This window comes from Microtus oregoni, unplaced genomic scaffold (genome assembly GCF_018167655.1).
Source record: "Microtus oregoni isolate MIOR12 unplaced genomic scaffold, Mior012 000027F_ref0000203, whole genome shotgun sequence".
NCBI classification, from domain to species: domain Eukaryota; kingdom Metazoa; phylum Chordata; class Mammalia; order Rodentia; family Cricetidae; genus Microtus; species Microtus oregoni.
Window position 1 is genome coordinate 24120419 of NW_024543086.1, and position 15375 is coordinate 24135793.

Sequence of the window (15375 nt, forward strand, 5' to 3'; positions counted from 1 at the left end):
TAATCATCTATCAATGGGGTTGAGGATGGAGTCCTTGATGGATAATGAAGCTCTTCTAATAATGTATACACACACATACACATAAACACACACACACACACACACACACACACATATTCGCTTCCCATGGTGAGAGAATTCATTTCTAGTTGAGAATCAGTGATGTAAATAAATATGAATATATGGAGACAGATAGAAAAATATATGTATAAATAAAGATATACCCATAGCACATTCATATATACATACAGCTTTAAATTTTATGAATGAATAAGTTCTTAAGATGAGAATATCTTGGAAAACTTCTCAATTTCAAAAATACATGATTTTTCTTTCTTCTTCCTTTTAGCTCCTGGTTGTTAACAAAACTGTCATCAAGATTGATGTATTATTTTCTTTTTCTTAGTTACATTATTTCTGTTAAACGTAACCTAGCAATTTTTATGAATCATTACAGAAAATTTTCCTTTCTCTATGTAGATGCCAGCATACAAACATAGCCTAGGAAGTAGCTATACAATTATTCACGCAGGCAGTTACTGCATAGTGAGGTTAGTTGTATGGCCCCAACACCATTTTAGTCTTTCCTTTCCCTTTGTCTATTAGCTACTCAAGAAAGCAACACCCCCACGACTCCAGCCTTCTTTGAAACAAACCAGCAGATAAGGTGCCGGGAAGGGAAGGAGGATCTGTGTATGGTACAGGTTTCTCCCAGTCTAACAGGAGTGAACTATGGTTGAAGAGCATACACACCTAAGCATGCGGACTTGAATTTGATCTCTGTAACCTATCTAACATGCTGAGCACTGTGGCGTGCACTCGTCAACTTGGTGCTGACAATCTGGAGACAAGAACCCCCGCCCCCAGCTTCCCTGCCAGTAAGCCTAGAAAAAATGGCCAGTCAGAACCAGGCTAGTGAGAGACCTTGTCTCAATAAACACACTCAATAGACAGCACCCTAAAAAGAAGTTGCTTTCTTGCCTCTGTATGCACATGCAATGCACATGTATACATGTTCTTGCACACTCACACACAGACACACATATGTACATGTATGCACACATAATCTTAATCATGCACACACATGAACCATGCTACTGCAGGAGCTTACCTTTGTGCTATGTACTGTTCGCTTCTTTAGAAGGCGGCATGGAGGGATATCATAGCTTTCTGGGTACCAGGTTGTGAGATTCCTGAAGGCAAACATCCATTGAATTAACTATATACCACAGAAGATGAGAAGGAGCTTGCGTCCTTCAGCGTATCTTAAGGTCACAGTGAAACCTGGGGCTGCTAGGCTGCCTGATTGTCATAGAAAAGATACAGTGGGTGTCGTTAAGATTGTTATCACTGTAGAGTAGGTTCATTTTCAGCCAGACACAGATGTGGCTGGTCACACAGAACCTCATCATCGTCGACCCGAGCACATGTATATATCTCATATATACAGCGCATAGGCAGCGCTTGTGCAAGTTTTCACATGTGCTCAGGCTCAGTGTTGAGTGCACACTCTAAAAATTGAGTTACATGTTAAGACATCTCTGTCAGGACATAAATTTCCAATTAGTATTTCAAATGATTGCTTGTTATTTTGTATTATGTACTGACCCAATTTATCTAACCATTATCCTGCTAATAAACACTTAGACTTTAATTGATTAGCTATTACAAGTAATGCTACAGTCTAAATTACAAAACTGTTATTCTTGCCATCTTCCCATAATTAATCCTTAGAAAAGAAAGAGAAGGAAATTATCTCCAGTATTACATGTGACAGCCTGAACTAAGAAACACGGAAAGTTCAATATAAGGGGACTTGTTAGTAATTAATTACCCCCACACACATATATTACACAAAATTTATATGAAAACATATATAATATACAATATTACTAGCAAGTATATATATGAGTGTATGTATATATGTGTAAATATATGTGTATATATACATATTTATGTGCATGTGAAAATATAGATAAATAGATAAATATACAAGCCATAGTTTATTTATTTATTAAAGATTTCTGCCTCCTCCCTGCCACCACCTCCCATTTCCCTCCCTCTCCCCCAATCAAGTCCCCCTCTCTCGTCAGCCCGAAGTGTAATCAGGGTTCCCTGCCCTGTGGTAAGTCCAAGGACCACCCACCTCCATCCAGGTCTAGTAAGGTGAGCATCTAAACTGCCTAGGCTCCCACAAAGCCAGTACGTGCAGTAGGATCAAAACCCAGTGCCATTGTTCTTGAGTTCTCAGTAGTCCTCATTGTCCGCTATGTTCAGCAAGTCTGGTTTTATTTCATGCTTTTTCAGACCCAGGCCAGCTGGCCTTGGTGAGTTCCCGATAGATCATCCCCATTGTCTCAGTGTGGGGGTGCACCCCTCGCAGTCCTGAGTTCCTTGCTCGTGCTCTCTCTCCTTCTGCTCCTGATTTGGACCTTGGGATTTCAGTCCGTTGCTCCAATGTGGGTCTCTGTCTCTGTCTCCTTTCATTGCCTGATGAAGGTTTATATCCAGGAGGATGCCTATATGTTTTTCTTTGGGTTCACCTTCTTATTTAGCTTCTCTAGGATCACGAATTATAGGCTCAATGTCCTTTATTTATGGCTAGAAACCAATTATGAGTGAGTACATCCCATGTTCCTGGAAACAACCTAGATGCTGGAAACAGATCCTGGAAACAACCTAGATGCCCTTCAATGGAAGAATGGATGAAGAAAGTATGAAATAAATACATATTAGAGTACTACTCAGCAGTAAAAAACAATGACTTCTTGAATTTTGCATGCAAATGGACGGAAATAGAAAACACTATCCTGAGTGAGGTAAGTCAGACCCCCAAAAATATACAAGCCATAGTTTTTAAAGAATATTTATTTTTACAAATAATCTGATATGAGCTTTTGGTGTTTTCTATGGACTTCAATTTGACTTCCCACAGCCAAACAACTTTACTGCACACATCACACGTGTTCCTGGGCTTTACGGGGAGCATGGGTGTTGATAGCGACAATACTGTTACTTCACATCAAATTTAAGTAAAGTGAGCTTCTGTGACTTAAATACTTTTCGTAATGCAGTCTTAGAGTTCTCTCGTGGTTGGGTTCTGAAACTTGCATGGAGTGGCAATAGCTATCTCATAGAGACTGAATTTGGTATCAACAACTGGAAGCTGGTGAAGGGCATGCCAGTATCTCCTGGCCCCAGGCCACTTCTGTCCATGAGGTAGAACCCACCTTACACACCTTACATACCCTGTGCAACTCAGAATAATAGGAACCACAAAAACAAGCCAAGTGGCATGTCTAAGAACTTGGGTGTGCTTCACAAGTGGGAAGGGACAAGTTCGCAGTCTAGTAACCCCAGTGGGCCCCACCTATTTGGGCTTAGATTTTTCCTTTGTAAACAGACACACTTAGGCTCTATCTTCTGACCATTCTCGGGAGTTCTTTTTAGCGACTGTGTTGCAGGGTGATTAAGAGCAGGGTCTGGAGGTACAAATCTCAGCTGCACTGGGCCGCTCCCAAGCTGGATAAGAATGTATTATTAAGCTGCATGCACCTTTTAGGTCTATTCTTTGCAAGTGAAATTAGCAAGGGTGTTCAGTGTTGGGCTCTTTCAGTTGCGTTCTGAAGTGACATGCCATGATACTGAACTTAGTGATCCAAGAACACTCCTGAGCAGAATTCGCATCACATAAATGCACAGATATTTTATTGCAGCATTATCTTCCCCTGGAAGCCTAGGGGCCACAGCATCTTCACATAGTGCAGGGTTAATGGAATAGTTTGATAAGGATGCTGGGAATTTATTCACTGCCTTTCTGGCATCCTTTTTCTTTTTTGGTAAAATATTTTATTTTGTTTTTTATTGTGTGTGTGTGTGTGTGTGTGTGTGTGTGTGTGAGAGAGAGAGAGAGAGAGAGAGAGAGAGAGAGAGAGAGAGAGAGAGAGAATGTTCATTGTGGGAACTGAGACTACAGTCTTGGTTTTCTTAGCTCTTAAATGGTCCAACAACTAAGTGTTTAGGGAATGGTGTCTATTTTTTCCCCCTTTCAAATTTTTTCTTAAAATGAGTGGTACTATGGCTGGGCAGATGTCTCCATCTGAGAAGTGCTTGCTATTGAAGTAGAAGGACCTAAATTCCATCACCAGAAGCCTTGTTTAAAACAACAGTGTCAGTTGGTGAGGGCTTGAAATCCATGTGTGAAAGGAAGAGACAGGAGGATCCCTGGAGTTTCTGGGCCAGCTGGCCTAGCTTACTTGGCAAGCTCCAACTAATAAGAGAACCTTTTTGAAAAGGTGATGGGCACCTGAGGTTGGTCTTCTGGTCTATACATACACACACACTCATACACACACACACGTGTACATATATGCACACACATACATACACACATGTGCATGCGAACATGACGTCTGCCAGACAGAACCTTGGGGCTTCTGTTTCCCTCCTTGCTCCCTGACCCTCCTCCAACACCACCCACCCCATTGCCTGCTGCATCCTGTTTCTGCCGAACCCCTGGCTGCCAGACAGGCCCACAGCAGCCCTCCCATGTGCCGTTACAATCATGTCTTATTATAGCGTTCAAAAGACGCCCTCTCATTCCGCACCCTTGTGTTGATAGAGGACTTCTGGCTTTCTGAAAGGAAACAGATAGCACGGTCTCCAAACCCTTTATTTCCTTCAGCTGATAACTGCTCTGGCCAGCGATGAACGGTGCTGTGATTACAAGATGTAATTTACTTCAAAGGACAGCTAATATGACTTCTAAACCTGTCATCAGTTCTGGGGAAGCAGATTGAAACAACGAAGGGGATGAATCTGAATCCACCTAAATATCTTAGTCTGGCTGAATTACAAGTTTCCAGACAGCGTGCTTAGCAAACATCCCTGTTTTGAAGCGTTTGTCCTCTTGGACACACAATATAAGAGCAAGCATTATATTCTTTTATGTGGATCAAGGGCATAGGCAACATAAGAAGGAGAGAGAAAAATTCTTTAAAAGGCACTAAACTGCTGCCCCTGTGAATTATACCTGGGGATATTAACTGGGGAATCGGATCTGTAAAACCTTGCTAATACGACTAAACAAAGTCGCTCACGCCACGTCCTGAATCCAAGGACTGAGGAAAACAGCCCCTTAAATGATTACAGCCAGAGCTCTGCCGGCTCCTGCAGAAAGGCACTGAAGAAAAGAGAGGAAAAAACCCTTCGAAACATTGTGTCAAAGCAGAAATCACAGAGTAGCAATGGCTTAGGGATTTAAATAACCCTTTCACCCAATTCTAACGCTTTTGTGTTTTAAATTGAAGAACAGAAAGGAATTAGATACCCAATTTGGGTTTATTTTTTTAAGATCATGAAATAGAAATCTTTTCTTTTTGCTGAGAGACTAATTGAGCCAGTGTGTGATTCCAGCTTGGGCTCTAACCCAAGAGATAAGTGTGCAGCTTTTAAGCTCTTTAAGGGCCACCGTGTCCAGGGAGTTTGGGGGAGCATTTCTTATTCACTTGGTCATTATTTCAGTTGAGTTGTTTTGAAGGTACCTGAATTTCATTTCTGTCGCTGTAATTAAAACACGATAAAGAAACAAAAACTGATAAAGAGCAAGTTAAAGGAGAAAGGTTTTGCTCTATGTTTCAGTTTTGGGGTGCAGTCTGTCACTGTGGGGAAGTCGAGGCAGAGCATTAAGCAGTCAGTCACACACATCCACAGGCAAGAGCAAAGGAAACCGAATGAACTCACGTGTACTTAGTTCTCAGCCATTTTTATTTCACCATCACGCAGTTCATAGCCCAGCCCATGAAATTATGTAATCCATTCTTCTCACCTTAGTTACGCCAACTTTGGAAAACCCCTCACAGACCAACCTGACCTGGGTAATACCTCATTAGCACTTTCTACAAAGATGGTTCTAAATTGTGTCAAGTTGACAGTTAAAACAAACCATGACAACAGCACAGCTCAACTCCAGGGGAACCAGAAGGCAACCTTGACCTTTGACTTCTATAGAACCCTTAAAGATCTCTAAATACACAGAGTAATACAGATAGACTCATGGTCTGCTGGCCACAATTGTCCCTGAAGTCAGCTCCAACTAGAGGCAGTACATTCTTTCTGTCTTCCCTCCTGTCCCTGGCCTTAGAGAAAGGTCACTCTGGACCTCAGCTGTGCAGAGAGACAAGAGCAGGCTCATGGTCTCATCTCCCCAGATACATTATTCACAGATACAAGAATCAGCAAGGGGGAAGGGCTGGATTTAACCTAAACAAACAAATCTGTGTTCTTCCCACATCTGTCCTAGATCACATAGAAGGATGCTGAAAGGGGGAGGGGAAGACAGTAGGAGTCTTACATAACAGTGGTCCCCCAACTGTAACACTGCCATTAATTCACCTCCATGCTGGTCAGGGGGTCAAAGAAGGGAGAGAATGACCAAGCTCGGCATGAGAAGGAGCGGATTCCATCTCTTCCCTTTCTCTTCGCTGTTCATTTCCTAATGTGTTCTTTGTCCATATGTGCATCCCCCTTTTGTCCTCCCTTTCCCCTCCACTACTCCTCCCTCTTCTCTATCACCCCCATTTTTTCCTCTCTTCCAGATTTCTAGTCCCTCTCTCCTTGCCTTCCCTTTACCTTCCTTCTCTTCGCTCCTCATCTTGCATTTATTTTCTTTTAAGGGTCTTGTGTACCCTAGGCTAGCCTCCAAGTCTTTATGTAGCTGAGTGTGGCTTTGAACTCCTTCTCCTCCTCTTTCCTAGACCCGACACTAGAGACATACACCCCTACAGTCAGCTTTATGTATCGCTGAGGACTGAACCCAAAGCTTCATGCCTACTGTTTAAGCACTGTACTGTATGAGTCCCATCCCAGCTTAATTTTCATATCTTCTGTAGAGAATTTAGTGTTTGGATTCTTTGTCTGTTTCCAATTGTATTGTTGGTTGTTGGGTTTTAGGAGATCTTTCTATATTCTGGATATCATTTAATATATCAGGTGTTTTATACACTTGACTTATAAATTTATGCCCCTGTTCTGTTTTTTTTTTGTTTGTTTTGTTTTTTCGAGACAGGGTTTCTCTGTGGTTTTGGAGCCTGTCCTGGAACTAGCTCTTGTAGACCAGGCTGGTCTCGAACTCACAGAGATCCTCCTGCCTCTGCCTCCCGAGTGCTGGGATTAAAGGCGTGTGCCACCACCGCCCGGCCTTATGCCCCTGTTCTGAAGGAGGCTTTTGATGGAGTCTTTGGGTACACAATTGTGTCTACGTGTGATAAAGTCTAATATGTCTGTGTTTGACCTTTCATTTCCTGATGCTGTTGTCACAAGTTGCTTTTAAGTACAAAGCAAAGCGGATTTGAACAGAAGATACAGCCCTGCCTTAGGACTCTGCTCGATCCTCTGGTTAGAAGGCAGAGGGATCAGTATGCGCTCAATCTCAGTGCTGACCTCAGGATTTCATGCTGCTCCCTCAGAGAGTCCACCTGCAGGACAGGGTGCTGACCAGTGCTGGATGCGGGAGCCTTGGAGAGTCCTCTTCTGCCTGCTTCCATCAGGTTTTCATGCAAGGTGTCTTGGTATCCACTGAAGTGCAGATGCTCATATGCTCATGTGTCAACTGTATCTGGACTTGAAAATGCAATCCTTCTGCACTAATCAGGACTCTGTCCTCGTGTGTCTGTGTGTATGTGTGCACGCACACACACATGTGTGTGAGCAATTGTGTTTATTTGTGCAGTGTTTCTGAATGAGTGTGTGTATGTGGTGTGTGTACATGTGTTTGCATGTATGTACGTGCTTCTCTGTGTATACACATGCATACTACATATTGTGTATCTGTATGCCTGTTTGTATATGCATGTACATGTGAGTGTACCTGTGTGTGTGCATATGTGTATGTATGGTATTTGAATCTTTGTGTGTGTGTATATACATGTACATGTGTGTGTATGTGTGCATACTCCTGTGGTGTGAATGCATGAAGCAATCAGAGATCAACTTTAGGTATTATTCTTTAAGTACCATCTACCATGAGTTCTGTGATAGTTTCTCTAACTGATAGCTGAAGTTCCCACATTATGCAAGTGTAGTTGGGCTTAGCCAGTGAGTCCCCAGGATCCTGTCTCTATCTCCTTAACACTTGGATTCTAGGATGTAGCCACCTGCCCATCTTTTTATGTGGGTTATGGGGGTTGAACTCAGGTCCGCATGCTTGTGAGCCAAGTACTTCATCAACTGGACTGCTACTCCAGTCCTGGCTTCATCCCTTTTGTGACTTTCTGCTGCTTTGGTTGAGTCTTACAAAAAAGCAAGAAAAACCCATTTTTTCTCATGAGCAATGAAGACTCCTTCCTGAAGCCCTTTAATGGATAGGCAACAATGTACAGCTGGAGACTGATCCTCACGGCCTAGGGTAGACAGAGTGCTCGCCAAAACGTTTTATCAATGGCACAGATTACAAAAAAATATCGATTCCATTAATTTCTGCCAGTGTTCTCTCATCGACATCATGTCATTTCCTCTATCCTAGAAGCAACCAAAATAAGTAACATAATATAGAGTTGCACATGGGGAAACCACCGTCACCATGGCAAACTCTTTGAATCATTCTTATCCTACTCTAAAGAGGGGCTGTGAGATGGGTCTGAATCTTGTCATTGATTAAGGGCAGGATGTACAAAGGATGGACCCAGAGACCTAGAAGCATGACCCTAGTGTAATAAGTGGCTTAAGAGGGAGGGTGGCCAATGGGAATGAAGCACAGGTCATAAGAACTTCACTTCCCCCACCCAAATAGACTCTTATACAATAGCTCTGTTTTGAATGTTGAATGAGCCTGTTGATAAGAAGTCTGGCTACCATGTCTTGCAAAGAAAAAGATCTGTGTCTACATTCTGTGTAGACCTGAATTTAGGACTCTTGCTCTTGCAGCTAGATTATAAAACCTACATATGTCAGAATCACCCAGAGAGCTCTTAAAAATCCCAGCGCTAGGTTTGGTTTATGGCTAGATGGTAGAACATTTGGATATTGTTCTCTGGGCCCTGGGTTCGAGCCCCAGAACCAGACCAAAGCAAATAACCCAGATAAACAGTGTTCTGGTCCCTCTCTAGAGAAAATGAACATATCCCCTATAGGTGGTGATGGGAATCAACATAGGTGAGGCTCTTGGGGAGGGCAGACAGCCAAGGTTTCAGCTGGCTGTGCAAGGGACAAGGACAGCAGCATTCTGCCCCCTTCCTCCTACCGATGAGAACAGCTGGGCTGTGATGTTTGGGTGCTAAGACAGGTCTAGTTTTAGGGTTAACATCTGGAGACTTGGCTGCACTTCCGACTCCAGGTCCTGCTGTTTGGGTGTTTTATAGATGCTGACAGATGTCCCTCGAATTCCATTTCCCAGGTGTTCCGTACATAGAGTTTGGCCGTAAACATTGTGCTTCTCACCTCACTGGAGCAAGTGCCCCCCCCCCCTGGGGGGGGGTCCTTGTACCTTCACAGACTTGAATTTTTTTCATTTTGAAAATGTAGTTCTTTGATAGTTACCTGCACATCTTTAGTGCGCTTTAGTTACTCTGTCTCACCAACCTGTGTTCTCTCTCTAGCCAGCTCTATCGAGTCCCTTTCCTCCCCAGCTGCCTTTTCCCAGGCTCATGACTTCCATTTTTGCTGTGTGATCCACTTGTAGGGAGGCCACTGCACTGGGGCTGTCTCAGTTTGATTTCTATTGCTGTGATGAATATGACTATGACTAAAATCAGCTTATTTCAGTTTGCCATTGTAGTCCATCATGAAGGGAGTTCTGGGAGAAAGTCAAGGCAGGAACCTGGAGTCAGGAAGTGAACGGAGGCCATAGGAAGATACTGCTTCCTGGCTTGTTCCCTGTGGCTTCTTTAGCTTGCTCTCTTATACAGCAGAGGACCCACCAGCCCAGGGGTGACACTACACACAGTGAGCTGGACCTTCCCACATCAGTGACTAATTAAGAAAAATTTCCCCGGGCTTGCCTATAGGTGATCTGGTGGTGGCATTTTCTCAGCTGGGGTTCCTCTTCCTAAATATGTCTAGAGTTGTATCAAGTTGGCATAAATAAACTAGCAGAGGAAATGTTCATTGGAGCCTGGTGGGTTCACCAGTGGATACACAACCAAAGGCTGTGGCTCTCACTGTCTACTGCCCAGTGGTGGGATTACAGTTAGCTTCGTGGACCCAGTTCCACACCTCAAACTCCAGCTACACATTCTTAAATGTTTCCAGCTCATTATCTCCCAGACCTTTCTCAGTAGCGATGCCTGGAAGGGAACTCAGGAGTCTCCGGTTTTTTAACGAGTTCCCAGGAGAATTGGTCATCTGCTTACTGATGTCCAGGAACCAGAGAAAGATGTAGGGATGATTTTGAATCTTCTAGAGATGTCCTAATTTAAAATATTAGGGGTAGAGAGAAAGAAAAATCCTAGTTTGTTTTCTAGAATTTTTTTAAAATGAAGCATCAGAATACAATGTTTTGTTTCGTGTTATAATGACCCGACCATTTCTTACTGTGTTCGCAATCTCTTTTGCTTCCTTTGTTCCTCTCTCTCTCTCTCTCTCTCTCTCTCTCTCTCTCTGTGTGTGTGTGTGTGTGTGTCTGTCTCTCTCTTAGTCTCTCTCTCTCTGTCTCTCTCCTTTTCCCTCCTTCCTCCCCCCTTCTTCCTCTCTGTCTAGATGCTAGGCACCCCAGAAGCCCTTCTGTTTATAATTCCACTAATCTGGATAGTTCAGGCTCAGTTTTCCCATTTGCACTTCTATGCCCCTCCCTCTATTTACCTCTGTTTCTCCCCATCTTCACCCATCCCTTTGTTTGTGCCCCTCTGTGTGCCTACTCAAGGACAGAACTAATTATCTCAGCCTTTTGTGGTTTTCATATATAGTTAAATGATTCCAGCGTTATTGGCAATACCAAGAAGTATGGATAACCTTGTCTCCCTGCTAATGGGCAATCCAAGAATAGAGAATGTATTCATCAGATACCTGTGCTTTTATTCAGCTTTGAAAGTTTTGTTGTCCACAAATATTCTGCTCCAAGAGTTGGCAGCAGATCACCAGGACTGCCTACTGCCAGGAGGCACAGTTTCTACCCTCACTACGTGCCGAGCAATCATCTTCGAAATGAATTGCGGTACTGCGTAAGTGAAATCTCAGTGCTTGGGAGGCTGAGGCAGGGGGATCATCATGAACCCAGGACAGCTTGAGCTCATGGCACCCTGCTCCTGGACACCCCACCCCCACAGCCAGATAACAGACTTCAGTGTCTAGAGTCTGGAATGGATTTAATGCGAATGTGTCTAGAAAATGCCAGAAACACAGAGGAGAAATTTCCCGACACCCACTGTCCTCTTTCGCTTTGCTTTATTACTCAGTCTGCCTTGAGCTCAGGTGGGTGATTCTGTGTGTGCTGGTGTGAGTGCCCTGACATGTGTGGGGTCCAAACCAGTTGGAGTCAGTTCTCTCCCTCAACCACATGGGTCCTCAGGACTGAATTCAGGTCATCTGGCTTGGCAGCCAGCGCCCTTACATCCTGAGCCATCCCGCCAACCCGTTAAGTGTGTCATTTTAAAACAATCACTTTGGGCACCGTTGTGTGAGGGCAAGCAGTGGTTACAAGTGAAGGCACACACAGATCACGTGACTTTTCCAGGAAAGGGGGCCACAAGAGTAACTGGCCTGAGCCTCAGTGACTGTGGGCTGACTGGGGCCATTTTTAGATTCATTAGTTTTCTTGTATGCAAAATGGGGTGAGCAGTTTTTGCATGCATTTGTTGAATGTCGTGTCATAATTTCTGCATTCTCCAAGGCTCCAAACAACAGAATTTCAGGCCAAAAGCTGACAACTTGCACACTAGACTAACATCAAACTGTTCCCTAGTCCCTGTAGTTTTCCCAAGCCTGCCAGTCTCATCTCTGTGGATCTATGTTCCAAATGCCCCTTATTTATGTTATGGAGTATGTGCCTTTGGTTTATTTCACTTGCAGGATGTCTTCAAGCTCCATCTATGCTATGGGAGATGTTCCCTTCTTTTCCAGTCTGAATGATGTTCCATGGCATGGGTATCCAGACAGCACTGTGCCCAGTCCCTTTACCATTTATCCTCCAATAGGCTTCATGCTCATTGCATTTTCCTTTCTAAGGCTCAGTATCAGACATTTCCTCCAGAACAGGCCCTGTAATTGTAATGATTTGTATTTAACCTCTGGGCTTCCTGTTGCCACAAGCAAATGAGTGGCTAAAGAGATGATTCAGTGGGTAAAGAGCCTGCTGTGCAAGCCCTGGGGATCTAAGCCCAGACCCATAGCACACAAGTAAAAGGCTGGTGGAGCATCACCTGATCCTGTAGGTCTTCAGTGACTTGCGGACCGGTCAGTCTAGCCAAAATGGTGAGCTCTGTCTTCAGTTAGAGACCCTGTCTCAAATCAAAACAAAAACAACAACAAAAAAAATCAAAAGCAAAAACAAAAAAACGTAAGATATAAAAGCAATTGAAAACATCATCCTGATATCAGCTGTGAACATGTGTTAAGACGTGTTCTTTTTTTAAATATTTATTTATTTATTTATTTATTTATTTATTTGGTATGCAATATTCTGTCTGTGTGTGTTTGCACACCAGAAGAGGGCAGCAGAGCAGACCTCATTACAGATGGTTGTGAGCCACCATGTGGTAGCCGGGAATTGAACTCAGGACCTTTGGAAGAGCAGGCAATGCTCTTAACCACTGAGCCATCTCTCCAGCCCCCAAGACATGTGTTCTTATGCACATGTGTTCACAAGAACTGTATACATGTGCATATGCACACAAATAAATACATTTATAAAAACAAGATAATGCGTTTGTTCACTCACAAGCATTTGAGTCAATTATCCGCAGTTAATGCGCTGTTCTGCAGTTGCTGGATATTTTTATTATGATAATGTTATTTTTACCCAGGATCTTATATATCCCAGGGTGCCCTTTGAACTTCTGATCCTCCTGCCCCCGCCCACCGAGGACTAGGATTACAGGTATGTGTCACTGTGCCAATCTTCTGCACTGTTAGGGGTGGGACTCAGACTTTGTGCATGCAAGACAAGCACTCTACATCAGCCCCCGCCCCTGCCAGTTATGCATATTTAATAGAATTAGCTGTGCTTCTACTCCCCCAAACACTAAATACACAGGCATAGCATGCATAAGTCGATGCACATGGCATGCATATATATGAGGATGCGCAAATGTCTAATTAACATAGACTTCCGTAATTGTTAGCCATACGTTATCTCACAGCTGAAACTGTGGTTACGGGACAGTTAAAATCGGATGGTTAGCTCTTATTAAGGCTGGGGAAGTCAGTTTTCTGGTGTTTAAGATATGTGTTTGTTCCAGGAGGCTGTCTCCTCAAAGCCGAAGACCAAGATTACTGAACCCAATTAGACAAAACCCCCTTTTGCAATATCAGGAGCCAAGAGAGTGGAGGCAGGTGCAGACCTCTGCATCTGTGTATGCTTTGCATCTTCGTGATGAATACCAGTGCACGGGTTCTGTCAGGCCTGACTAATTCCTCACACTGGCAGTATGTGTGCCTTGATGTACACACATGATGGGTGGTGTGTGTGTGGGGGGGGTCCTCCACAAGGCAACCATCAGCATCAGCACCCAAGATGCTTTCCCACCAAGAGCTTCTCTTCTCTGTCATGCATTGTACTGTTATCTCTGCTAAAGGATCTTCAGTTTGGAAAAGAATGCTCTAGAAGGAGCATCTTGGGGAGGAGGCAGTGTGAGTGATTTGAATGCTCGGGAAGGGAGATGGTCTGACACACACACACACACACACACACACACACACACACACACAGAGAGAGAGAGAGAGAGAGAGAGAGAGAGAGAGAGAGAGAGAGAGGGAGAGAGAGAGCGCCTTGGCTTAAGCAGCTAGAAATGGGCAAGTACTGTGTTTTCAACATGGTGGCAACTGTATTAAACAGTTCTAATGTTTGGTGTACACAACATGGCGTGTTTAAAGCATGCTGTGCAGTGTGAGATAGTTTTCAACATAATCAGATGCAAACCAAGTTCCACTATGTGACGATGCTCATGTTGCCTTGTGTGGCATGATCAAGGTGAGGATAGTGTATCAGATGGTAAGTGGATAATGATGTTCTTTAATATCACAGTGGGCAAGGTGCTATTTCCAGAGCCTGTGTAAAAATACCTGATAGTGCATGTTCCTAATTCCAGTGGAGAGAGGCAAGATGGGTCTGATACACATCAATCAGGACCAGATGAGCCGAGCTGATCACATGAGGTGCTTTCTTGATGTCTTGTGGCTGCTGTTAGAAAATACCACAAGATAGCTGGTTTAGAATAAAAGAAATTGATTTAAAACAATGGCATATTTTCTTTCCCCCATTTCCCATGAAGACGTTTCTTCCCCAAGCCTCTTTTCTACCTTCTTCTGGTGTGACACAACCTTTGATGTTTGTTTGCACACAGATACATCCTGCCCATCTGACTTCATTTTCACCTTACATTCTCCCCGAGTCTCTGTCTTCTCAAGGCCATTTTACTGTGAGGACAGCAGTCAGATGAGGCCCCTGACTCCATTTTGATGTCACCCTAGCTAATTACATCAGTCTGATGTGAGACTTTTCCTTAATCATTTTGCATTTGGAATCGGTAGATTAAGTATGAAGTCTTCAGCACCTTTGAGGTTGTTCATACCTAAAAAATACAGATTCTTGGATCCCAATAACACAATCCAATTATTTATGGTACTTCTTAGAGAGGTTTATTCAGGGGAATTAGCATTGTGATGCCTGTCATCTGTGAGACCCAGGCTTCAGACAAGGGCCACTTAGCTGGCTTTCAATGACAGTTGTGCCTTGACTTGATGAAAACCCATGATAAGAACTACAGATTGTATAATAGTTGTTTCTTCAGTGCCTGGTTTTCCCTGTAAATGCAATGTTTGCTGCTTCTTACCCAGAAATACATTCATCCTTGAAGTGCTCCTTTCCAGTAACGTGCCCATAGGAAAGAATCTCATTTCCCACCAAAATAAATGAATTCATTCATGGAAAATGCCCAGATGCTTTCTGCCAAGCAACCTGACACTGTAAGTGGGAAAATTAATGCAAATGCCCAAGTTTCTATTTTTGGAAAAATTCTGTTTCTAGCTCTTATCTATTGACATAGGCAAGAGAAATGAGCTTTGCCATTAAGAGAAGAAGGATAGAGTCTCCGCCATGTTCTCTCCTTACAGATGCAGTTGTCTTGGCTCTTGGAATTCAGTTGCTCAGTCACTAATCTGTGTGTGATGTGTGATTCCTATGCCCAGCCTTTTCCATTCTTCCACTGGAGCAATCTCTTGAAATTC

The 15375-nt window shown here is 43.4% G+C and overlaps 1 protein-coding gene across 19 annotated transcripts in view; it reads left to right on the forward strand.

Annotated features, from left to right (window-relative positions):
• Positions 1–15375, forward strand: part of Rbfox1 (RNA binding fox-1 homolog 1) — a 2144901-nt gene that overhangs the window by 1168860 nt on the left and 960666 nt on the right. The window lies entirely within an intron of this gene.